Genomic DNA, 23,632 nt, shown 5'->3' on the forward strand with positions numbered 1-23,632 from the left:
CCTCCTCAACCGTCAACAATAAATCGCGAACACAAAGCTCAGCCCGGACTCGCCGGGTCCTGAGAGGCCCCGAGAGGCGGCAGCCGGACTCGGGACCGCTGTGCCGGGTGCTGCGGCCGCGCGCGGCGCGGGCGGGGAGGTGGGGCGGCTGCGGGAGCCCGCCCGCGACCCGGGGAGGGGCCTAGGTGCGGGTTTCCTCCTCCCCCCCACGCCCCCGCCCCCGTCCACAGTCCCGGGTCTCGGAAACGCTACAAAAATGGCGGGCGGCAACTCAGCCAGCGCGGCGCGCAGGCGCCACCGCAGTCATCCTTCCGCCCGCCTCGGGCGCCCCGCGCGCTGTCCACAGCGCCCTCCGCGGAGGGGGAGCCGCCTCTTCGCGATTGGCTGAGCGGCGCCGGCGCTCCGCGCGGGGGCGGGACCGCCACGCAGCGGCCACGTTTCCCGCCCCGCTGGCGCGCGTGCGCGCAGGCCCCTCTGGAAAGTGCGCGCGCCCCCGCCGCGGCCCCCAGCCCGCGCCTCAGCTCCCTCCCCTTTCCGGGCAGGCCCGTCCCGTCAGGGAGGCAGTAAACACCGCGGCCAGCAGAGGGCGGTCCGGACCCAAGTCTGCAGCGGCGCCATTGGCGTGTGGAAAATGCCACCAGATGGCGGGTTAGGATTGCAGCTCCGTTGAAGGCGCGGCCCCCGCTCCCGAACCCCCGGCGACCACCCCGTAACCACCCCCCCACATCGGGAATAACACACCGGAGACTTTTGGGGGGAAACTAGGTCGACGGCCGGCGGCGCCCGTATGGGCAGCTGAGGTGAGCGCGGGCGGCGGCGGCGGCGGCGGGGGGCGGGAAAGAGGGGGAATGCGGCGGCGGCGGCCAGCGGCGCGGGGGCTGGAAGCGCCGATCCAAGATGGAGGCCGGGCGAGAGCGAGGGAGCGCGAGCGGGGCGCGGGCGGGCCGGGCGCGGGGGCGGGAGGCCGCGCGGGCCTGTGTGCGGGGCGCGGCGGCCGCGGGCCGTCCGGGCGCTCGGCGGGGCGGCGGGCGGGCGGGCGTGGGGGGGGGCGGCCGTGAGCGCGGCGGGCGCCCCGGAACCCGCGTCGCTCTCCCTTCCCCTCCCCGCGGGGCCCCGAAAGCCGTGCCCCCGCCCGCTCGGGCGCTCCGGCGGCGGGCGCGGAAGCCTTTGTGGCGCGCTCGGGCCCGCCGCCAAGCCCGCCCTCCGCCCCCCCACCCCCCCCCCGCGCCGCTCGGACTCGCGGGACTCCCCGCGCCCGGCGGGGCCGGGCCGAGGCGGGCTGCCGCGGACGCCTTCCGCCGCCCTGCGTGGCTGCGGGGCCGGAGCGGCGGCGCCGTCACATGACGGCGGGCTCGCCTCCGCCGCGGGGCCTGGGGGTCGGGCGGCCCCGGTGGCCGGCGCGGGCCTCGGCGGGGCGGGGCGGGGGGCGGCGGCCCGGGGGGCGGCGGGCGGGAGCGCGGCGGGGGACGGCGCCTCGAGCGCGGCCTCTCCCGCTAGCCGCCCTCCCCGCCCTCGACGGAGGCCGCCCGGGTAACGTGTCCAGGCCCGAGCGCTGCCCCGCTAGTTGTGCTGCTTCCCTCCCGCCCACCCCTCGGGAGACGAGGCCAATAAAAGTTGTTTTCCCTCCTTTCTGGGCGTGGGGGCGGGGTGAGGAGCCGGGAAACTGGAGTTGGACCCGCGCCTCCCTCGGCGGGGCCCCGACGGGGGTGCTGCTCGCGGGGGACCCGGGAAGGGGCAGCTTTTCGGAGGGCGAACGTCACCTCGCCCACCGACTCTTGAAACGTTATCCGTCCCCTTCACACATTGCAGACACCCGTGCCCCGGCGCCTAAATAAATCACGACGGGTTGGCTCAAAACAATGCTGTTTTGTAGGTGATGGTGGCAATTATTTGCTCTTAAAGTGGGTAGTAAAAGACTCCGCAATATAGTTTGTTCTTTTACGTGGGTGGGAAGCAAGACGGGTTTTGCATCCGAGCGAATTTAGTTCGTGTCGGTGGAAGTATTTTCATTGACGTAAAGAAAGTTAAGTGAGACGGACCTTACATGGAATTTGACTTGACTCCACCTTTTCTTTTTCCGTGCGTGTTTTAAGAAAATTGAATTCTGATAATAAAGCACTCAGGGAAATATACACAAGTGAAAATAAAAATGACTTGTTTGTCGTGATGTATACTGTACTGTGTTTTCATATTCATAATGCATGAACTTTGAAAAAATACTGCCCAAAGGGGGAAATATTAAAAGATCCAGGAAGGTTACTTGCTTTTTGAATCTTTGAGAAAACTTGAATGTATCACAAGTTCTAGGAAGCCTACAGGTGTTCTGCTAAAATTCTTTTCTTTTTGTTTTCGAGTTTATCGACACGATCTGTCACTGATCATTTTTACAAAGTAGTTTGGAACTTTCCCAGTATGCACTTAATTTCAGATGGTCTGACAAAGTTAAGGGATATTGAAACAGATATGAAATATGGTAAATTATTGTTACTAGCATTGTCTCCTTTGAAAAGAGTAATAAAATTACTGTTAAAATTACTGTTGATTTGAATGACTATTTAAAGCCTTAAGTGGGCTGTAGTGTGGGGAAGAGAGCGTCTTTGGAACATTCCCATGGTTTGTCATCTTTGGGAAGTCAGACTTTGAGCCATTCTTCCCTCAATTAAAAAATGAGTATTATTTTTTTAAAAAAGTATTATTGTATGGTAGTTAACAAAATGTGTGTGTGAAAGCCATTTTTAATTCTTAAGTGCCCCCGGGGGATACAACTCAGGGCTTTATAGGTACAAGGCCAGTACTGCCCGTCTGCTATAACCCCAAAAATTAAGAATATAATATATACTCCCCTCTCCCCTTTTGGATTACACCCAGAGGTGCTCAGGGTTTACTCCTGGCAGGGCTTGGGGAACCATATGTAGTGCGAGGATTGGACCTGGATTGGTTGTTGCAAGGCAAGCACCCTATCCAGTGTAGTCTCAGGCCCCAAGAGTTTACGTATTTTTAATCATTTCTTCTTGATTCTAGATCTCTAACTTCATAATCAGTGTTGTGAAGAAATATAAAGTACTCTGGGGAAAAAGATAATGCTCAGTCACCCTCTTTGTTTTTTATTTCTTTGTTTTTGGGCCACACCTGGCAATGCTCAGGAATTACTCCTGGTGGTGCTTGGTTCTGGGGGTTGAACCTAGGTTGACTATGTGCAGAGCAAGTGCCCTAGCTGCTGTCCTATAGCTTCAGCTCTTCCATTTTTCTTTGTTGATTTGTCCTATGCTGAGCAAAATCGCTCAGTAGCTTAGACAATACTGATTTATCATTTTATTTTTCTTTTCTTGCTTGGGCCAGACCCAGCCATGTTCAGGGATTGTTACTCCTGGGTCTGTGCTCAGGAATTACTCCTGGTGGTGATCAGGAGAGACCATATGGGATGCTCTGGATTGGTCCTGTGCAAGGCCAAGTGCCCTACCTGCTCTACCAACTCTCTGTCCCTCTCACCAGTTGATTAGCTCACATTTTGTAGAGGTCAGAATTCTGATACTGTATATATACTTGGGCACTCTGTTGTTTCACAACAGACCAAATCAAGATGTCATCTGTGGCTCTGAATTCTCATGTGAGGTTTAGGGTTCTCTTCCACACCCTCTGCTTGTTGGCAGAATTAAATTTCTTGCAGCATTATAACTGAAGTCATCTTCTTATTAGCTGTTGGGTAGGGACCATCCTTAGTTCCTTGTCTCATAGCCACATAAGTAGTTCATAGCATTACTGTTTGCTAGCAGAATCTAGTTTCTTTGACCTCTAGTCAGAGCAGACAAGCAGGAGCTAGTCTCTTTGGCAGGCAAGCAGCAGTTAGTTTCTTTGACCTCTAGACTCTCCTATAAGACCAACTATAAAAGCATTTCTGATTAGATTAGATGCATTTAGGCTCAGCCTTTTAGGGATCTTAATCATATCTGCAGAAATGTGTTTATTTGCCTTGTAACAGTTACAAAGGTGATATCCCGTTATGTCTTCAGCTGTCTCCCATACTTAATTGGGGACTTGTGTAAGGGCTGATTATTGAGGATCTTAAGAATTTGTTCTTGGGTGAATGAAATACTTCTTGCTTCTTTTTGGGGGTGGGGGTCCACACCTGGTGGAGCTTAGGTTTCCACCTGATTTGGTGACTTAGTGCTAGGGGTTATTTCTGCTGATGTTAAGGGACCATGTGGTACTGGGGGTTGAACCTGCACCTATGCCATGCAAAATGTATGCTTCAGTTCTAAGAGCAACCTCCCAGACTTTTGAAGAATTTGGATATAACAGAGCATTGATAAGTTATACTTATAAATCACATAACGAGATTAGTAATTTGTTTTGCTATTTTCCCTTTTCCATACTTGCTCCATTTAAATGCCTTCCTCTATAAAGGCATTTTGTTACATTTAAAGGACATTAAAAATTTTTTTTTGGTGCAAATAAGACAACAGGAAAGAATTTATATAATTCTCAACATTCCTTGATATAATAACTTTTAGAAATGAGACTGAATCTCAGAGAAGTTAATGTTTTTTAATTTTTTAAAATTTTTTAAATTTTAGGTCATAAGCGGCCGTGTTTAGGTCTTACTCAGGGATCTTACCTGGTGGTTCTTGGGGTCATATGTGGGATTGAACTCTTTTACTGCATGAAAGGCAAGTTAAGATTTTAGTGAAGATCTCAGTTTTGATAAACTGGCTGGTACGTTAACACACTCATTGCACCAGTTGCCTTTACAACACTGTGGCATTACTGATCTGCAGCTTGTGAGCAGGAAATTTTTTTCCCCCCCTTTCCCCAGACATTTCCCTCCTTCCTACTTCCACCCCTTGAGGAGGGAATTCTTATGAAAATGAATTTGTAAGTGACAGGGTTGGGTTTTTGTTGATAGACCAAAGAAGGTAACAGAAGTTTGGTCATAACTGCCTCATGGTTTGATGCTCCATTTAGCAAAATATTCCCTACAGGAAGTAATTAGAACAGTTTTAGTTAAAGAAATCAAGCTTTGAAGGTAGAGCTAGGAATTAAAGTTGTTAGGGTGATGTAGCTTTTCTTTATTTTGAGGGCCACACATGATGGTGCTCAGTGGTGCTCTTGCCGTATACTCAGGTGTTGCTCCTGGAGGGGCTTAGGGGACTATGTGGTGTGGGTAATTGAAGCCAGTCCTCCTGCATGCACAGCGTGTTCACTAACCCTTTCAGCTGTTGTCTGGCTTTAGAGCTAAATTTCATAATGGAGGCAATATAGAAAGGGCTTGGAACATTTTGTGAGTTGAAAAAAGTAGAATCTAGAGCCAGGGTGCTTGTCTTGCATGCAGCTAACCCAGGCAGATCTCTGGCATCCCGAATCTTCCAGGAGTGATCCCTGAGTACTGCTGGGTGTGCCCCTCCCATCAGTTTCTAAAAGGGACAATAAATTATCTCCTGCTACCTGTTCTTCCCCTTAATTCTGTCTTCATCATCCCCCCCTCATCCTCCTAACCTGGCAGTAATCAGGGCTTATTTCTGGTTCTGCGATTACTTGTTGAGCAGTCCAGGGTCCATAGGGGTATTGAACCATGATGGTCATGTGCAAGGCAAGTGCCCTATTCGTAGCCCTAATTGTGTCAATTTTTGTTTGATATATTTTGAAAGTCATTAGACATACTGTTTCATTGTTATGTCTTGACAAATCTACCTTTTTATCATTATGAAATATCTCTTTTTGTCTTGACGTTTCCTTTGTCTGATATTAATACAGTCATCTCAATATTCTCTGGCTGGTTTTGTCTATCTTTTCCATCCATTTGTTATCTTTTTTTCATTATATATAATAGATACTTCTCAAAGGCAGTGCATATTAATTTTGCATTCTTACTCATTATTATTATGGAGGTGGAACTTCTCTTTGAAGTATAAGAAATATTGATTATGCATTGTTGCCCATCAAATTCTGAAAAATCTGAGAATTTAACCTACATGCAACCTAGTAAGTTAACCTTGCCACATTACGGCATGCTTCTCAAGCCAGAGAGACTCCTTAGACATGCAGTAATAGCAGTAGTCAGAATCTGCACTTGCATTAGATCTCTGAGCCCCAGTTTGCACAAGGTACTTTGAAGATGTCACAACCTGAACATATAGTGGGCTGTATTACTGGAGAGGAGTCCCAAGTTCTGTGGAAACTTGAATCTTTTTTTACTAGTTGTAGCTAGCTTTCTCTTTTCTCTGAGTTGTTATTATTCTTTTCCATTACCAGTCGCCTCGAAAAGATAGGAATAGGACTGGGGATTTTAGCTCAGTGGTAGAGCACTTGTCTAGTTCAGACACACACACCCTGGGTCGACACCATGATGTTTGGTAAGTGGTGTTTTTCATGCTGTCTTGTCTAATGTTGCAGACCAGTTGTCCCAAGGCTGAGTAACTAATAAGTCATAGAGCTGGGAACTATAGAATGAGATATATTTTTAGAATTGAGACTAAATCTTTTAAAAGTTCAATTTTGCTCTTAGCCTCATTTCTCTATGTTGAATGATGAATATTTTGGAAGTTTCTTTTACAGTTGATCTGCCCCTTCCCCTTCCATTTACTATTTAATGTGGTCTTGGTAGAATTAATATTTTTTTCTTTCTTTTTTTTTTTTTTTTTTTTTTTGCTTTTTTGGGTCACACCTGGCGATTCACAGTGGCTCTGCACTCAAGAATTACCCCTGGTGTTGCTCAGGGGACCATATGGGATGCTGAGAATCGAACCTGGATCAGCTGCGTGCAAGGCAAACGCCCTACCAGCCCCCAGAATTAAAAAAAAAATTTAGGCCACACTCATCCATGTTAAAAAAAAAATTTAGGCCACACTCATCCATGCTCAGGGCGTAATCCTAGCTTTGCACTCAGGAATCCCTCTTGATGGGCTGGGGGCAAAATCACCCCTGATGGGCTGGGAGTCATCATATGGGATGCTGAGGATTGAACGTGGGTTGGTTGCACATGCAAGGCAGAGGTACCCCTACACACTATGTCTCTGGTCCAGAATTGATTTTTTTTTTCCTTTTTGTGTCACTCAGGAATTACTTCTGGTGGTGCTCAGGGGACCATATGGGATGCTGGGTATCAAACCTGGCTCGGCCATGTGCAAGGCAAATGCCCTATTATTGCTCCAGTTCCCAGAATTGATTTTATTATTTTTTATTTTTTTATTTATTTTTTGCTTTTTGGGTCACACCCGGCAATGCACAGGGGTCATTCCTGGCTCATGCACTCAGGAATTACCCCTGGCGGTGCTCAGGGGATCATATGGGATGCTGGGATTCGAACCCGGGTCGGCCGCGTGCAAGGCAAACGCCCTACCCGCTGTGCTATCACTCCAGCCCCAGAATTGATTTTTATTTTTTTAAATTTTATTCTTAAGGCTTTGTCTCTTTATGATAGAATCGACTTTTTTTCAGCAAATATTTATGTGAGTGCCTTCTTCATATCTAGTATTGAGTATACAAAGTTAATAAATAGAATTTGCTCCTATAATGCTTGTGTTTCTATTGGGAGAAATTTAAAAAATAAAAGATAGGAAACAAAAACTCCCAACAAAATTAAAAAGGATCATAATAAATAAGATATTGTGAAGGGGGTTGGACTATTCCAAGAGGTTTAAAGTGCAAAGAGAAGATATATCCTCTGTCAGTTTCGCCCAAATAAGTGACTTTATTTATCAGCAACTGACAAATATAATTAATTTTTCAGCAGTCTCATTTATAAAGTAAAATAGTATTGCAAAATGTCTCTTGATAATTAATGAATTGGGTTAAAGATTAAGGTAGATACTTGACCTACCACCACCTGTCTTTTCAGTCTTAGAATAAAGCTTTTTATTTGTATAAAACATGATCTTGATCTGATTTGTCTTTTTTTGTGGTACCTGATTCCCTCTTTTATCCTAAGGTTCTCTGACCCTAATCATATCAAGTTTTGTTTTTTCTCTTTTTCCTATCTTTCAGAGGTAGACTTCCTTTAGCAAATTAACATAAATTCTTGTTATATTATGCAATATATAGAAGCTGAATGGTCAGACTTCTTCATCAAAATCCTGAACGAACGGTTTGAGTCTTTGTGTTCTTGGAGCGAGCAGATATCATTGGGGTACACTAGCAACGTGACAGGGATGAATGGAGATGTTATTGGCACCCGCTCGAGCAAATAAAAAATCAGTGGGATGACAAATGATACAAGTGATGAAAGCTAAAAACAGCTTAAGCTGTGTTTTTTATTATTAGAGCCTAAATGAACTTTGTTGAAGAAAATATTTTACCATGAACATTGCACTGATAGAGATAGTTTAAATTTTTTTTAACATATGTAGATTAAGGAGGGACTACCACATCATAAATGATTAAGAAAGGCATTGTAGGGGCCGGAGCAATAGCACAGCGGGTAGGGCGTTTGCCTTGCACACGGCCGACCCGGGTTCGATTCCCGGCATCCCATATGGTCCCCCAAGCACTGCCAGGAGTAATTCCTGAGTGCAAAGCCAGGAGTAACCCCTGAGCGTCGCTGGGTGTGACCCAAAAAGCAAAAAAAAAAAAAAAAAAGGCATTGTACATTACCTAAGAGAGTTCTGGCACTGCAGTCATATTACCTGTTTTACATTCTATTTCAGTCCCTTCCTAGGCAACCTATTTGGGAAAATTCTTTTTATCGTTTTTATTTTGGAGCCACACCTGACAATGCTCAGGAATTACTCCTGACTAGGGGGACCATATGTCTGGGATGTTGGACATCAAATACAGGTCAGCCACGCACATTGCTTGGGCCCCTTGGGCAAAGTGGCGCAGTGGCGCTTAGTGCTCCCTAGGACTGTACCTGATGATACTTGATGTTTGGGTAAAGGTCAAATGTTTTTTTTTCTTTCTTTTCTATTTTCTTTCCTTTTTGGGGTTGCACCTGGAGATGCACAAGGGTTACACCTGGAAGTTTAGCCTTGTGCAAACCCTACCCACCTTACTATTGCTTCATATGGTGTTATTGAACCAGAGTTCCACATGCAGTCTTACTAATTAGCCCCAGTATTATGAACCCTTGTTAGTTTTATTTATTTAGTTTTTGGGGTCACACCAGCTGTGCACTCAGGGCTTACTCCTGGCTCTGTTTGTGGGACCAAATGAGATGCTGAGTGCCCTGTTGACCGTGTGTAAGACAAATACCCTATCTGCTGTACTATCTAGTGCCTGCCCTGGACAGTTTAATGTAGAGTATCACTGTATCACAGTATCACTGTCATCTCGTTCTTCATCAATTTACTTGAGTGGGCATCAGTAACATCTCTGTTCTTCCCAGCCCTCGGATTTTAGCAGCCTCTACTCACACGTCTTTCCCAACAATTGGAGGCTCTTTCAGGGTCAGGGAAATGTTTTTGGCATATCAAATATGTCACAGGTAGCTTGCCAGGCTCAGTCCGTGTGGATGGGATACTCTCGATAACTTGCCGGGCTCTCAGAGATACATATATATATAAACTCTATGATTTGTTGTCCTCTGTCTGAACTCCATCAAATATGGTGTGGTAATTATGGAAAATGGGTAGGAAGTGTTTTATAATGTGTCGCTCAGCCTCGGCCTGGAGCGTGGCGGTGGTTGGGTATCGGAGGTCGGCTGCCAGGGCTGGGTCCCTTGGGGTGGGAGGGTTCTCACCGGCCCCCCTTTGGGGCGCCCCTAGTGTAAACAACCCGGCGCTGGAGTCCGGTGGCATGGCTATGAGGGCCTCATTTTATACTCCCGTCTGGAAGGAGCAGCTGTTGTAGAGTATGTGGGGAGTAAAAGTCACTTGTCTCAGAATAGAAATCCATATAGAAGTCATTCTCTCTTATTTCTTTCCCATCTTTTATTTGGTTTCTTTAAATGGACACTTATTACATTGGGCTTGTCATTACATGTTAAAGTAGCTAAATTAAAAAATGATTTGGTGTAGTGATTTTTTTAGTTTGAAGTTTTTGAAGTAAAAACAGGTTTTATTTAGAAATTTTGCGAATGGATAAACTAAAAACCTTCTGCACCGCAAAAGATACAGTGACCAGAATACAAAGACTATCCACAGAATGGGAAAGGATATTTACACAATACCCATCAGATAAGGGGTTAATGTCAATGGTATATAAAGCACTGGTTGAACTCTACAAGAAGAAAACATCCAACCCCATCAAAAAATGGGGCGAAGAAATGAACAGAAACTTTACCAAGGAAGAAATACGAATGGCCAAAAGGCACATGAAAAAGTGCTCTACATCACTAATCATCAGAGAGATGCAGATCAAAACAACCACGAGATACCACCTCACACCACAGAGACTAGCACACATCCAAAAGAACAAGAGCAACTGCTGTTGGAGAGGATGTGGGGAGAAAGGGACCCTTCTACACTGCTGGTGGGAATGCCGACTGGTTCGGCCCTTCTGGAAAACAATATGGATGATTCTCAAAAAATGAGATATTGAGCTCCCATTTGACCCAGCAATACCACTGCTGGGAATATTTCCCAGAGAGGCAAAAAAGTATAATCAAAACGACATCTGCACATGTATGTTCATCTCAGCACTGTTTACAATAGCCAGAATCTGGAAAAAACCTGAATGCCCTAGAACGGATGACTGGTTGAGGAAACTTTGGTACATCTATACAATGGAATACTATGCAGCTGTTAGAAAAAAGGAGGTCATGAATTTTGTATTTAAGTGGACCGGCATGAAAAGTTTCATGCTGAGTGAAATGAGTCAGAAAGAGAGAGACAGACATAGAAAGATTGCACACATCTATGGTATATAGAATAACAGAGTGGGAGACTAACACCCAAGAATTGTAGAAATAAGTACCAGGAGGTTGACTCCATGGCTTGGAGGTTGGCCTCACATTCTGGGGAAAGGGCAACTCAGAGAAGGGATCACCAACTTTAATGCAGTTGAAGGCCATGTGGGGGAAGGGAATTGCGGGCTGAATGAGGGTTAGAGACTGAGCACAGTGGCCACTCAACACCTTTATTGCAAACCACAACAGCTAATTAGAGAGAGAGAACAGAAGGGAATGCCCTGCCACAGTGGCAGGGTGGGGTGGGGGGAGATGGAATTGGGGAGGGTGGGAGGGATGTTTACTGGTGGTGGAGGATGGGCACTGGTGAAGGGATGGGTTCCCGAACTTTGTATGAAGGAAGCATAAGCACAAAAGTGTATACATCTGTGACTGTACCCTCACGGTGATTCACTAATTAAAAATAAATAAATTTAAATAAAAAAAAATTTTGCGAATGGAAAGGGAAGAGAGGGAGAAAGAGAGCATTGTTATTTCACTGGGCATTTGAACTACACTGGAGTGTGATACAGTGGAGTTAGGTTGTTGCAGTGATGAAAATTTTGGTATATGTGCTGATAATTATAGTTGCTATTAATGTCCATAATGCAAAGAAACTAATATACTGGTTAACAACACTATAATAGCATTATATAATAATAATTTACCTGTTAGCCAGGTACTGTTACAATCACTAAATATATAATTTATGAGTCCTTTAAACAGCCCTTTGAAATGAACTAATTGATTGTTAAGACTCAGTTTATAGGGCTGGGGAGATAGTTCAGTGAGGAAGGCGCTTCAGGCTGTTCGATTCCTGGTGCTACATATGGCCCCCACCCCACGCCCCTCCGGCCAGTAGTGATCCCTGAGCACAGAGCCAGTTGGGTGTGGCATCAAAACATCGAACAGAAACAATTTACAGATAAGAAGTTAAGTGAATCACCCAAGATCACATAGCTAGTAATGAGCAGAACTGGGATTCAGATCCTGGTAGTCAGGCATCCTTTATGTTTGCGTTTCTGAATGCATAAAAGTATCTTTAAAAAAATTTTTTTTAGTACTCCAAAAACAGATGTTATTTTGTCCACCAGTATTAACTATTGGGATACTACTGTTTATATATATATATATATATATATATATATTCCCCCCCCCCAGAGACAGTACAATAAAGGTAACAGTCCACTGGAATCTATTTGTAGTTATTAAATTCCAATTTGGTTTTAATTGTTGATATATAAGTTGTCGAACAGTATACATTATTTTATTTTTTACTTATTGTTTGGTTTGGGGGCCATGTTGGCAATGCTCTGAGTACTGGCTCTGCATTCAGGAATTGCTCCTGGTAATGTTCCAGGGACACTGGTATACCTGGGATCAAACCCTATTAGAGGGAGGCAGTGCTCTACCCACTGTGCTCTTTCTCTGGTCCTTATTTATGTGTATCTTAGTTTAAAGTTATGTTATTTTACATGGATATAAATTTGGTGTTTTGCAAAAAAGAATGATACTCCTTTAGGGACTGGAGAGGTCCAACAGATAAGGCATTTACCTTGCATAGGGCTGAGTTCGATCCCTGGTACCTCGTATGATTCTCTGAGCCGTGCCAGGAGAGTTACTTCAGAGAAGAGCTAGGAGTAAGCCTTGAGCACAGATGAGTGTGCCCCAAAAAACAACATTTCCTTGTGGTTGGAGAGAGGTCAATAGACTGAGTGCATATATTGTCTTTGGGAGGCCCAGCTTCATTCCTCAATTGTATGATCCCATTAGCACAGATCCCATTAGCTCCCAAGTATCACAGATGTGTGTCACCCCTCCCCCCCATGCCTGCAGTAATATGTGAGTATGCAGAAATTTTTTTGGAGGGAGGGCCCAGGGTTTACTCCTGGCTTTGCATTCAGGAGTCACTTCTGGTGTAGGAGAAATGGGGAGTGGGGATGACAATATGTGGTGCCAGGAATTGAACCTGGCACCCATATTAACTTTTAAAGTTGGGTTCAGAAGTTAAGTAATAGCATTGCTCATTTGTTTACTGAATCTAACTGAAATGCAGTTTTGAAGTTGTGAATTGTTTTGGTTAATGGATATTGGCTTTCTCTAGTCAACATAACTAAATAAGTTGCCTTATTTTATACCTAGTGTGTTGTATTAGTGGAGGTCCAGAAAGGGAATGCTGTCTCTTAATTAAAGATTTTGAATTTGACTGTAACCAGGGCAAGCTAGAGATGCGGGTGAATTGGAGGCAAGAGAGCTGTTATTTTTTTTTTAATCACCTGTTTTAGGCATTGTTCTTGGTGCTTTATCTATGATGACCTATATTCAATAGATATAGCCATTATCTATTGAATGCAAGCTGCTTTATTTTACAGATGGTGGCCTGATTAGGTTCTTTCTGTCCTTTTGACTTTACTCATCACCTCTTCAAAGGACAATGATCATAAATCTGTAAAGGGGAAAGAATTGGAGATGGTATTGTGAGGTTATCACTTAGGCCATTCTATCAGATTTTTTGATTTCTCAGTTATTTTTTTGGCCAGATGCTTAAAATTAGGCGGACAGCTATTTGTCCTCAAAATAACATGATAATTGCTATGAAGGGAATAAATGAAGTACTGTGATAGAGGATACAAACATCAAATTGGGTGAGCCAGGAAAGATAACTTTGGAGGTGTGAAATTTAACAGAACTTGATTAAGCATTGTCTATGCATAAGGAAGAGCAAATGTAGTATCCCTGTAAGGAAATGATGTGGTATTTCAGGAACTGACCATTAAGTCAGTGACTTAGAGGTAGGGATGAGCTGCATAAAAGAGGAAGCCTACAGTGGGGCATGTGTAGTAGACTCACTAAAGTGCAGTCCGGATGATGTCTGGTATGTTTGTAGATTTTACTCTAGTACAAGAAACCATTAAATCAGAGGTACATTGAAAAGCATCCAAGCAGCTTAGTGTTTGTTATCTGTAGGTGATTTTGATTTTCAAGATTTTTGGTAATATTTCAGGCCTTTTTGCTTGTTATAACTAGGGATGATGGTATATGCAACTGGCATTGGTAGTGCTACTAGGTGTTCCATAATGCATAGGTTAGCCTTCTACCAAAAAAATCACACAAAAGCATAAACTTATTGACAAAAACTATTGCTGTCTTACAAAGAACCGTGAAAATGTTAATAATGCCAACAGTGAGAATTCCTGTTTTAACTTCTGTGTGAATATTGGATTACTGTGGAGATGGAATGAAGAAGGGGGGTTGCAGTTATACTGTTGTAGTTGCAGTAACAAGGTGACAATTATCCTGGCTCATGGTTGTATACTAGAGGTAATAATGAGACATTGTTATTCTGCATGTATTTTAGAGTAAATAATGAGGAGAAAGTATGAGTAATGGATGATTTCCAGGCTAATAATTGGTGGTGCTATCCTAAAGTGGAAAAGATGGACATATAGGAAGAGAAAAAGCATAAAGCATCAAATTTTTTAAGTAATGGAAAACTTAAGTAATTTGAATTACCTTAATAGAACCCAACACTTTTAAAGTACAGTAGGAAGAAACATGCCCAAGTGTCTATAATTGGTCACATATCGACTCACTGCTTTGAAATACTGTTTTCATAGATTTGACCAATTCTTTTGCTTTCTGCATTGTTTGACATGTGATGATTGCTGTCCTTTTGCATAGTCCTGTGACTATTCTTATATCCAATAAGCAGTTTATTATTGCTTTGCTAGAAAACGTGGAATTGGAATTATCACTAGCAACAATAAACATTTGGTTTACTAACCTCAATTAAAACTTTCAAAAAGACACTTATTTTTAACTTTATGTAAACACTGGTTTACCAAGTTGCTCATAATAGTTCTTTTAGGCATCCAGTGTTCCAGCACCAGTCCCACAAGCAGTGTGTTATTCCCTTCACCATTTCCCCCAGTTTCTTATCCACCCTTCCAGCCTGCCTGCTTAAAGGCACAAAAGAATTTGTTATATTGCTTGTTACAACAAAGTGGCAAATGGAATTATCAAAAAATAGTTCGGTAAAAGAAAGTTTTTGAAAATTGTATCTCACATTGGGGTTATTAAAGTCATTCTCTGAAGGTTTATTTAATTGTTTATTGCTAGTTGAGTCTTTTGTGTTATTGTTTTTGTTTATTGAGTTGGCTTTTATGCTGCTTTCCCATCTAATTTGCTGTGCTCCTACTGGGACTGGGACTGTCGTTATTGTGGAATTTGGAGGTGTCTTGAAGCCTCAAATGCCTCCACATTTGGCTTGACATCTCTTCTGAGGCTAATCTTAATTTTTTGCAGCTAAGTACACAGCAACTTCATTTCAAGTCTAAATCATAGTATATTATTTAAAAATGTTTTAAAGGCAATTAAACTAAACCTACAACAGTATAACTCAGGTGATGACAAGGCGAGTAGTTACAAAATTCATAGATGAACAATGGCAGCTAAATTTAGTTACTGTAGTTTAGTACAATTAAAAAATGCCAGGATTAAGAGACTTTTTTTTAAACCCTAGAAATGTTAACATAAAGAAAGGGGGGGAAGTATGCATTTAAAATGGGTGAAATAGAGTAGTTGGTGAGAAGACTTAATACCAACCCATTTAGATACAGATAGAACTGAATGTATAGATGGTGTTAATAGTATGAATGGTTACTCTTATGGAAACTCTTGATTCCTGCTCTCCCCACTCCCACCATTTGACTCACTGCCTGCAATGCTTAGGGGAATCACGCTGTGCATTGTGCAATGGTGGTGGGGCTAAGGCAAGTGGGGGTTGGGTAGCATTGGTGGAGGCATCAAGCCTGGGCTCCTACCTGCAGAGCAAGCACTCCGGCCCTTCCCTTCGGCCATCTCCCCAGCTGGAAGCTCATCCTTTAAAGCTCTCTGGTGGGTGAAAATTTGCATTTGGAATGAATTCTTCAACTAGTGGTAGAATTTGTTGAAAGAATAGGTAAAATGCAAGAAACAGGCAAGAAATAAATAGTTCTTAGGAAATGTTGTGTAAGCTAGATGATGAAATCAAAGCTATGAAACTGTAAATGTGTGTATTGAGGGTATTATATTATATTGTTATGTATTACATTGTTAATATTCCAGTTAATATTAACTGCCTTCTCTCCCTTGATTTCCTTACCCCTCCTTCACCCTTTTTCTTTCTTATCCCCCCAGCCCCCAGTGATAAGATAAATTGCAAATACCATGACTGTTTTACTTGTTTGACCCTTACTACTAGTACTAGTGATAAACTGTTAATTCAGATGTTGCTTTCTTTTCTGTTCTATTTTGTACTACACTTTTCTATAAGTGTCTTTAAAGCAGGGGTATGTTGATTTTGTGTGCAGCAGAGCATAGGTGCTGGAAAAAATTAATAGGCAATCAGTACTTAAATCCAACTAAATAGAAGACTATTGTACTTTAGCCATTCATTAGACATTATAGTATTATAGATTTAGATATGCTGATAACATAATTCTTTCTTGAAATGTTTATTGTGATAGTTTCAAAATCATATTAGCTACTTTTTACCCCTGTCTTCTTCCTTTGATACTTCGCTTATTATATATTTCATTTTAAGGTCAAAGTAGAGATGTTTTATTTTAAGGTCAGACAGAGCTTGGAAATCGGGAATAATTCTTTTTTTTTTAATCATGTAATCTTAATTTACTCAAATATACATTTCAATAATTCTAGTCTGTTAAAGAGTGGTCTGCTCATAATTGGGGTGTGTGTGACTGATTAGCTTATGTGAAGCTTTTTGGTAAAAGTTTATTGATTTCTGTAGAAATTTGAAAGCTATTTTAGTTCATTCAAAATGTCATTGGAAAAAAATTCCAAGGTATTTTACATTGAAGTGCTGAGGAGCATAAAGGTTTGTAGTTACAATTTGTTAAACTTTTTTTTTCCCATTTGGGAGCTTTCTAGTTACCTTTTAAAAAATGGAAATTTGTATTGTTATATGAACATTTCATTTCCTAAAATAGTAAGAATATCTGGATATGACTTGCTGTGGGATACTCTGGGTTTAATTCCTAGCATCACAAAATTGGGAATGCTTGGTGGTGAACAGTGCCTTTATGCCCTTGGAAAGCCGCACCAGCATTGTGGGCAGGGAATCGTGTATGTGTGCAAAAATCCCACAGGAATAAATAGTACTTTGGCAAATATGGTGTAGTCCTGGTGATTTCCAGCACTGCTTGGGAGGCAGAAAATAAAACTAACAAGCAAACAAAAAAATCCCAAGAATAAATGGTACTTTGATACATTTTTGAACTTTGCATAAGTTGTTGAACTCCACTGTCATAGCACATGTTCATTGATTTGCTCGAGCGGACACCAGTAACGTCTCCATTGTGAGACTTGTTGTTACTGTTTTTGGCATATCGAATACGCCACGGGTAGTTTGCTAGGCTCTGCTGTGCGGACGGGATACTCTTCGTAGCTTGGTGGGCTCTCCGAGGGATGGAGGAGTCGAACCCGGGTCGACCACGTGCAAGGCAAACACCCTACCCACTGTGCTATCACTCCAGCCCATGCTTAACTACAGATAAATTAATCTTTCTGATTTCTGTGTACCTGACTCAGAGTTGCTTCGCACACCTGGAGAACATTACAACTTTGCAGGCAGAAGTCACTAAATATGCTTTACGATCTTAATTGGGTTCCCAGCATTCCCCAGAATCCTGTTTTGTGCCTGTTTTTTTTTTTTTTATATCTGTTTAAATTTCTGCTCTTGCAGCCCCCTCACTTCACTTACAGTTTATTTTCAATAGATGACCTCATCTATTCATTGAAAAACTTGGCTTTATTACTGGAAGATGGTGAAAAGATTGAGACTTGACAGAGATTACCTTGGTATTTACTATGTCTACCCCTCTGAGGCATATACTAAATTAATATACTCAGTCGTGTTTCCTTTTATTTCATTTTATTTTATTTTTGGGCCACACCTAGCATGTGCATGCTCAGGGGTTATCCTTGCTCTGCACTTAGGAATTACTCTTGGAAGGTTCTGGGGACCATAGGGTATACTGGGGATCGAACCCCTGGTCAGCCAAGTACAAGGCAAAACCCGCCGTATTATGGCTCCAGCTTTGTAAGTCTTTTTGGCTGGAGTGGTAGCACAGCGGGTAGGTTATTTGCCTTGCATGCAGCTGACTTGGGTTCGATTCCTCTGCCCCTCTCGAAGAGCCCAGCAAACTGCCGAGCGTATCTCGCCCGCACCACAGAGCCTGGCAAGCTCCCCGTGGTGTATTTGATATGCCAAAAACAGTAACAACTAGTCTCACAATGGAGATGTTACTGGTGTCTACTCGAGCAAATCGATGAGCAACGGGATGACAATGACTGACAATGACAATAACAGATACACATTTTATTTTATTTTATTTTATTTTTGGGTCACACCCAGCAATGCTCAGGGATTACTCCTGGCTTTGCACTCAGGAATTGCTCCTGGCAGTGCTTGGGGGACCATATGGGATGCCGGGGATTGAACCCGGGTCGGCCGCGTGCAAGGCAAACGCCCTACCCACTGTGCTATCGCTCCGGCCCCCAGATACACATTTTAGAACAAAGTTGGAATGATATATATCTTTGTGGGAACTTTCAGTTTGACTTTACGGTGGACTAGTTTTAGTATAAAATTCTTTTTTGATTACAGTATTGTTCATGAAATAGTTTTTGTGTTTTGATAATTATGAATAAAGAAAGTTCCTTGGTTTTATGTAAGATGTTTCAGATAGCTGTCTTATCTGATTTTTTTCAGGCCACACTTGGAGGTGGGGGTGTTGTCTTTGAGGTGCTTTCCAGATCATGTGGTGCTGGGGATAGATACCATTTTTATTTATTTATTTTTTGGTCACACCCAGCTGTGCACAGGGCTTTCTCCTGACTCTGCATTCAGGTATAACTCCTGGCAGGCTTGGGCAACTATATGGGGTCTGTGGGTCAGCTGTGTACAAGCCAAGTGCCCTACCACCCTACCAGCGGTACTATTGCTCTAGACCTTGAGGTGGGGATTGAACCTGGGTCTCCTGCATGTAAAGTATGTTGTCTAGCCTGTTGAACTATGTCTCTGGCTCTCAAAAAAATTTTTTTTCCAATCAAAAAATTGGGGCGGGGGCGTGGATTGGGTACTTGGGCCATAACTGGTGTTGTCGGTTACTATTGTGTGCATGGGAGTGGGCTTTGTCACTCACCACAATGCTTGGTGGGTTGGGGATGGACCATGTGTGAAGGGATCAAGTGGGGTCCACTGCATGCAAGACAAAGCTCGTAACTCCTGAACTCTGGTATTGTTCTGTGTTTTGGTTCAGACACAGTAGTACTCAGGGGTTGCTCCCTGTGGTGGTCAGAGGGTAATGCAGTGTTGGAGATTGAACTGGGCCTCCTGCATTTAAAGCATAAGCTCAGCCGTTTGAGCTATCTTTCTGGCCCTGTCAACTTTTGAAATTGAAGTATAACAAAAACTCATAAGACTGACAAATTTTTGGTGTTGCCAGATCAATATATAAAACATTTCTGGTAGCTCAGGAGATTCTTTCCTTCTCTTTCATACTCCTATTTTAAAGTAGTCATAAGTTAATTTACTACTTCATTGTCTGGCCTCATTTGCTTTAGCGTATCATCTTTGAGATTAGTCCATTTCATGGCGTCTAACAGTTCTCATCCCGCCAAATGGCGGAAATTGAACCCAGGGCTTCACATATGCAGTGCATGTGCTCTACTCAGTGTCAGGATGTATTAATCTGTTATTTTGTGCCTGGACATTTGGGTTATTTTCAATTTGGCCTATTAAAGCTACTGTTAGTATTCTTGGTGAACTTCTGCCCGCAGTTTTGTATATATATACGTAGAATGAAATTGCTGCATTCTAGTATACTTTTGTAATGGGGTCAGACTATTAACTCAGCGATTTTATTTCTCTTAATAAGCATGTTTGATCATCTAAGAGAATGTTGTCTAGTAAAGGAGATAATGAAGCACTTTTCTGTTTTTTTAAGAAATTTGCAATTGTTTTATACATTTGCAAATGTGTAATTTTTTAAAAATATCATTAATCCAGCTTTTTAAACAAAAGATTCAGTTTTCAGAGGTATGCAGCTGAGCAGAAGAATGTCTCTAGGGAAGGTGATTGTGACAGAAACTGATAAATTATGATGAATTCTAGTTCTCAGAATTGATATGTTTAAGAGTTCAATTTATTATTTATATTTAGCAGTGATTTAGGTTTCAGGTAATTTCACATCTGAAGTATAAACTATAGTGTCATGTTGTTGATACATGTTGAGAAATGTCACCTTCAGATGAAATGGACTATCTGTGCTCATGAATCAGTAAGAAGACCTGTGTAAGATAAACGTTGTAGTCTGAAGATGGGCTAGTAAAACTGGAATGGTCACAAAGTAAGTTGGAGCATCTTAATTGTCAGTATTAGTGGATTGTGATTGCCTGGTAAGTCAGTTTCCATGTAGCAAATTTTGGCTGGGGACAATGTTAGAGACAAATTGCTAAATTATATAAATGAGATTATATAATAGGTTGTCTTTAGTATTTTGCTTATCTTCCATTCAACAATGTATTTGAGAATGACTCATTTTTAATTTTTAAAAATATGTTTTTCGGGGGCTGGAGAGATAGCACAGCAGGTAGGGCATTTGCCTTGCACGTGGCCGACCCGGGTTCAAATCCCAGCATCCCATATAGTCCCCTGAGCACGGCCAGGGGTAATTCCTGAGTGCAGAGCCGGGAGTAATCCCTGTGCATCGCCAGGTGTGACCCAAAAACCAAATATATATATATATATGTATATGTATATATATGTATGTATATGTTCTTCGGCCACACCCAGAAGTATTCAGGGCTTACTTATGCATCAATCCTGGCAGGCTCTGGTATCATGTTGGATTTGGGAATCAATCTCAGGTCGGCCTTGTACAAGGCAAATAACCTACCTTCTGTTTTAGTACTTCCCTTTCTACTCGTGATAGATGTTTAGGGCTTCTTTAATTTTTTCTTTTAGTTGTTTTTGAGTTTTGTTTTGGGGCCACACAGTGATTCTCAGTGGGGGATTGAACCTGGATTAGCCGCGGGTAAGGCAAATGCTCTACCAACTGTATTATCACTCTGGCTCGGGTTTTGCTTTTTAGCTATTGTAAATAGCTGTTATTTACAATAATATAAATAATGTTGTTAGTGATCATTTGTATGAAAGCTTTGGTGCAGGTACATGTTGATTGGGGTGGGGGGCTGGGCACACTCGGAGATGCTCAGGGGTTACTTCCTGCACTGCAGTAAGGAATTACTTCTGGTGGTATAATGGAAATTTTATGGGATGACAGAGATTGAAACCAGGTCAGCTTCATGCAAGGCAAACACCCTGCTGTACTCTCCGCTGTACTACCTGTTACTACTATTGCTTCTGCCCCATGTTCATTTTTTATAGTAGAATCTAGGAGTGGGATATTTTTTGTTATACTAAAATTCTGAGAAATTGCAGAGCTGTTTTCTAAAATATTTGTATCATTTTACATTTATTTCTGCTATCAGTGTATGAGGGTTTTAATGTGATGCTTCTTTTGTATGAATATTTAGAATCTTATCTGATATTTCCAGTATTGCTTTATATTAGCTGCTGCTGGTAAATGAGAATTTTAACATCGACTATTTTACTATCACAGTTAGAGGGAAAAGAATAAATTGCCACCATGTCAAGTATAAACGTACAGTACTTATGATTAAAAGTATAGATTCCACTAGGCGAATTGGGTGACTCGAAGGTTTTACTACATCAAGACTGAGCACGTCAGAAAACAGTGGTCAGCATTTATTGCTTTGGACTGAGTATCTGGCTCAGTGGTAGAGTACATGCTGCACATGTGTGAGGCTCTGAATTTTCTGGCAAAGCATAATCAATTACTTTATTAAAAACTTGGTTTTTGGAACACACACATAAGTGCTTGGGTTTGCTCCTGGTTTTGCACAGGGAACCATACAGTGAAACTTCTGCAATTAAGGTATGTGCTCCAACTCTTGAGCCATTTCTTTGGCCCCTAAAAACTTTTATTTATGGAAAATTAATAACATGCAGATGAAGGCAAAAATAGTGAGTCATCACTTATTTCCCACTGAACTTCAAAATGTTATGTCCCTGTTTTATCTATAGCCCTACATTAAACACTTATTCCTGCGATAGATATCTTGAAGGAATTCCTAGATACCATGCAAACATATTACTACCATTTCCATATCTGGAGCCATTCATTATTTGCTTTCTTCTTTTTTGTTTTGTTCTGGGGATTTAACTCAGTGCCTCGTGTGCGAGGCAAGTGTTCTACCATTGAGCTACACCCTGAGCCCAAAAATGATTACTCTTGAAGACTGAGGCATAAATAAATTTAACTTTTTTTTTTAATCTAAAAAATGGAAACATTGGGCCAAAGAGATAGTTTGGTTTGCTGGAACAGGTTGAAAGCCTGGGTGCAATTCCAGAACCCTGGTCACCATGGTGTCCTTTGATCATGAGCACCCCCAGATGTGGTCTAAAAAAAAAAACCAAAAAAGAAAAATACAACTTGGAGGCTGGAGAGATAGTACAGCAGGAATCAGTATTGATCCCCATCACTCCATATGTTCCCCTGGGTCTGCTAGGAGTGATCCCTGAGGTCAGAGTCAGGAGTAAGTTCTGAGAACTGCCAGGGGTGGCCCCCCCAACAAAACATAAAAAAGAAAAAAAATAGAAAAAAATGGGAACACTTAAAATTAGATTCCTAACTTCTTTTGTTTTGTTGTATTATCCCTAATGCTGTATTAACCCTGGCCCCAGCACTTGATTTTTGAATGTAAACGATAACTAAAACAGGTATAAAGTATATTCCAATTAGAAATGGCAAATTCCTTTAAACATCAACTCATATTCCAAAGATGTATTCTCATTTAAGCAGGACAAGTTAAAATACTATCTGAGCTTCCACATCGTCAAACTTTTGTAGGGTCAGGGTGAAGCTTAGATATAGTTTGCTTGCCTTGCTTATGTAGATCCCTAAAAATTAATGCTTAGTGTGTGCTGGGCCCAGGTTTGACTTCTAGCCTCACAGGGTCTCTAAGAGCTTCATGGTTATAGCCCTGGAGATTACTAAGCATTGTGGATTTGACTACAGGGCCTGAGTTATTGAACTGCAAGCCCGGCCGGTCAGCAATCACCAGGGAGTGACGTCCAGGCCCCTTGAGCATTTGAAAGGCCTCCCCCAAACAACAAAACAAAAATCTATTGCTTTAAAATTAAGTTCCTAATTTAAGAAAAGGTAGTAGAATATAGGTAGTTACAGTACTGTTCAGTTTATGTTTTTGGTATACAAATTATTGCACACCACTAAAATTCCTAAGTTTTGTATTCTATAACATGACTCCTGCTTTGGGTGGTAGAGCTTCTGGAAACTCTCAGACCCATGAGTTGGTTTTGTTTTCTTTTTTCACAATTAGTTTCTTTCTTTTGTATAGAATTTCCTTCCTTCCTTCCTTCCTTCCTTCCTTCCTTCCTTCCTTCCTTCCTTCCTTCCTTCCTTCCTTCCTTCCTTCCTTCCTTCCTTCCTTCCTCTCTTTCTCTTTCTCTCTTTCTTTCCTTTCTTTCCGTTTTTTCCTTTCTTTCCTTTCTCTTTCTGTCTCTCTCTCTCTTTCTTTCTCTTTTTCCCTTTTTTGGGGGGGGTGCACAATCAGGTGGTGCCCAGGGTTTACTCCTGGTTCTGTGCTCAGGGCTCATTCCTGCTGGGGCTCAGGGGACAATATGGGGTGCCAGGGATTAAAGCTGAA

General features: G+C 42.5%; 1 protein-coding gene across 2 annotated transcripts in view; it reads left to right on the top strand.

The window, feature by feature from the left end:
- The first annotated feature begins 588 nt into the window (after nt 1-588).
- The window catches only part of STAG1 (stromal antigen 1), a 335,329-nt gene continuing 312,285 nt past the window's right edge, over nt 589-23,632 (top strand). Inside the window, exon 1 of one of the 2 annotated variants that reach the window (XM_004602955.2) lies at nt 589-800. The gene's annotated coding sequence lies outside the window, so the exon portion shown is untranslated. The remainder of the gene's footprint in view (nt 801-23,632) is intronic. The other variant, XM_055127095.1, reaches the window with a different exon arrangement.

Source organism: Sorex araneus, chromosome 2 (assembly GCF_027595985.1).
Source record: "Sorex araneus isolate mSorAra2 chromosome 2, mSorAra2.pri, whole genome shotgun sequence".
Taxonomy (NCBI): Eukaryota; Metazoa; Chordata; class Mammalia; order Eulipotyphla; family Soricidae; genus Sorex; species Sorex araneus.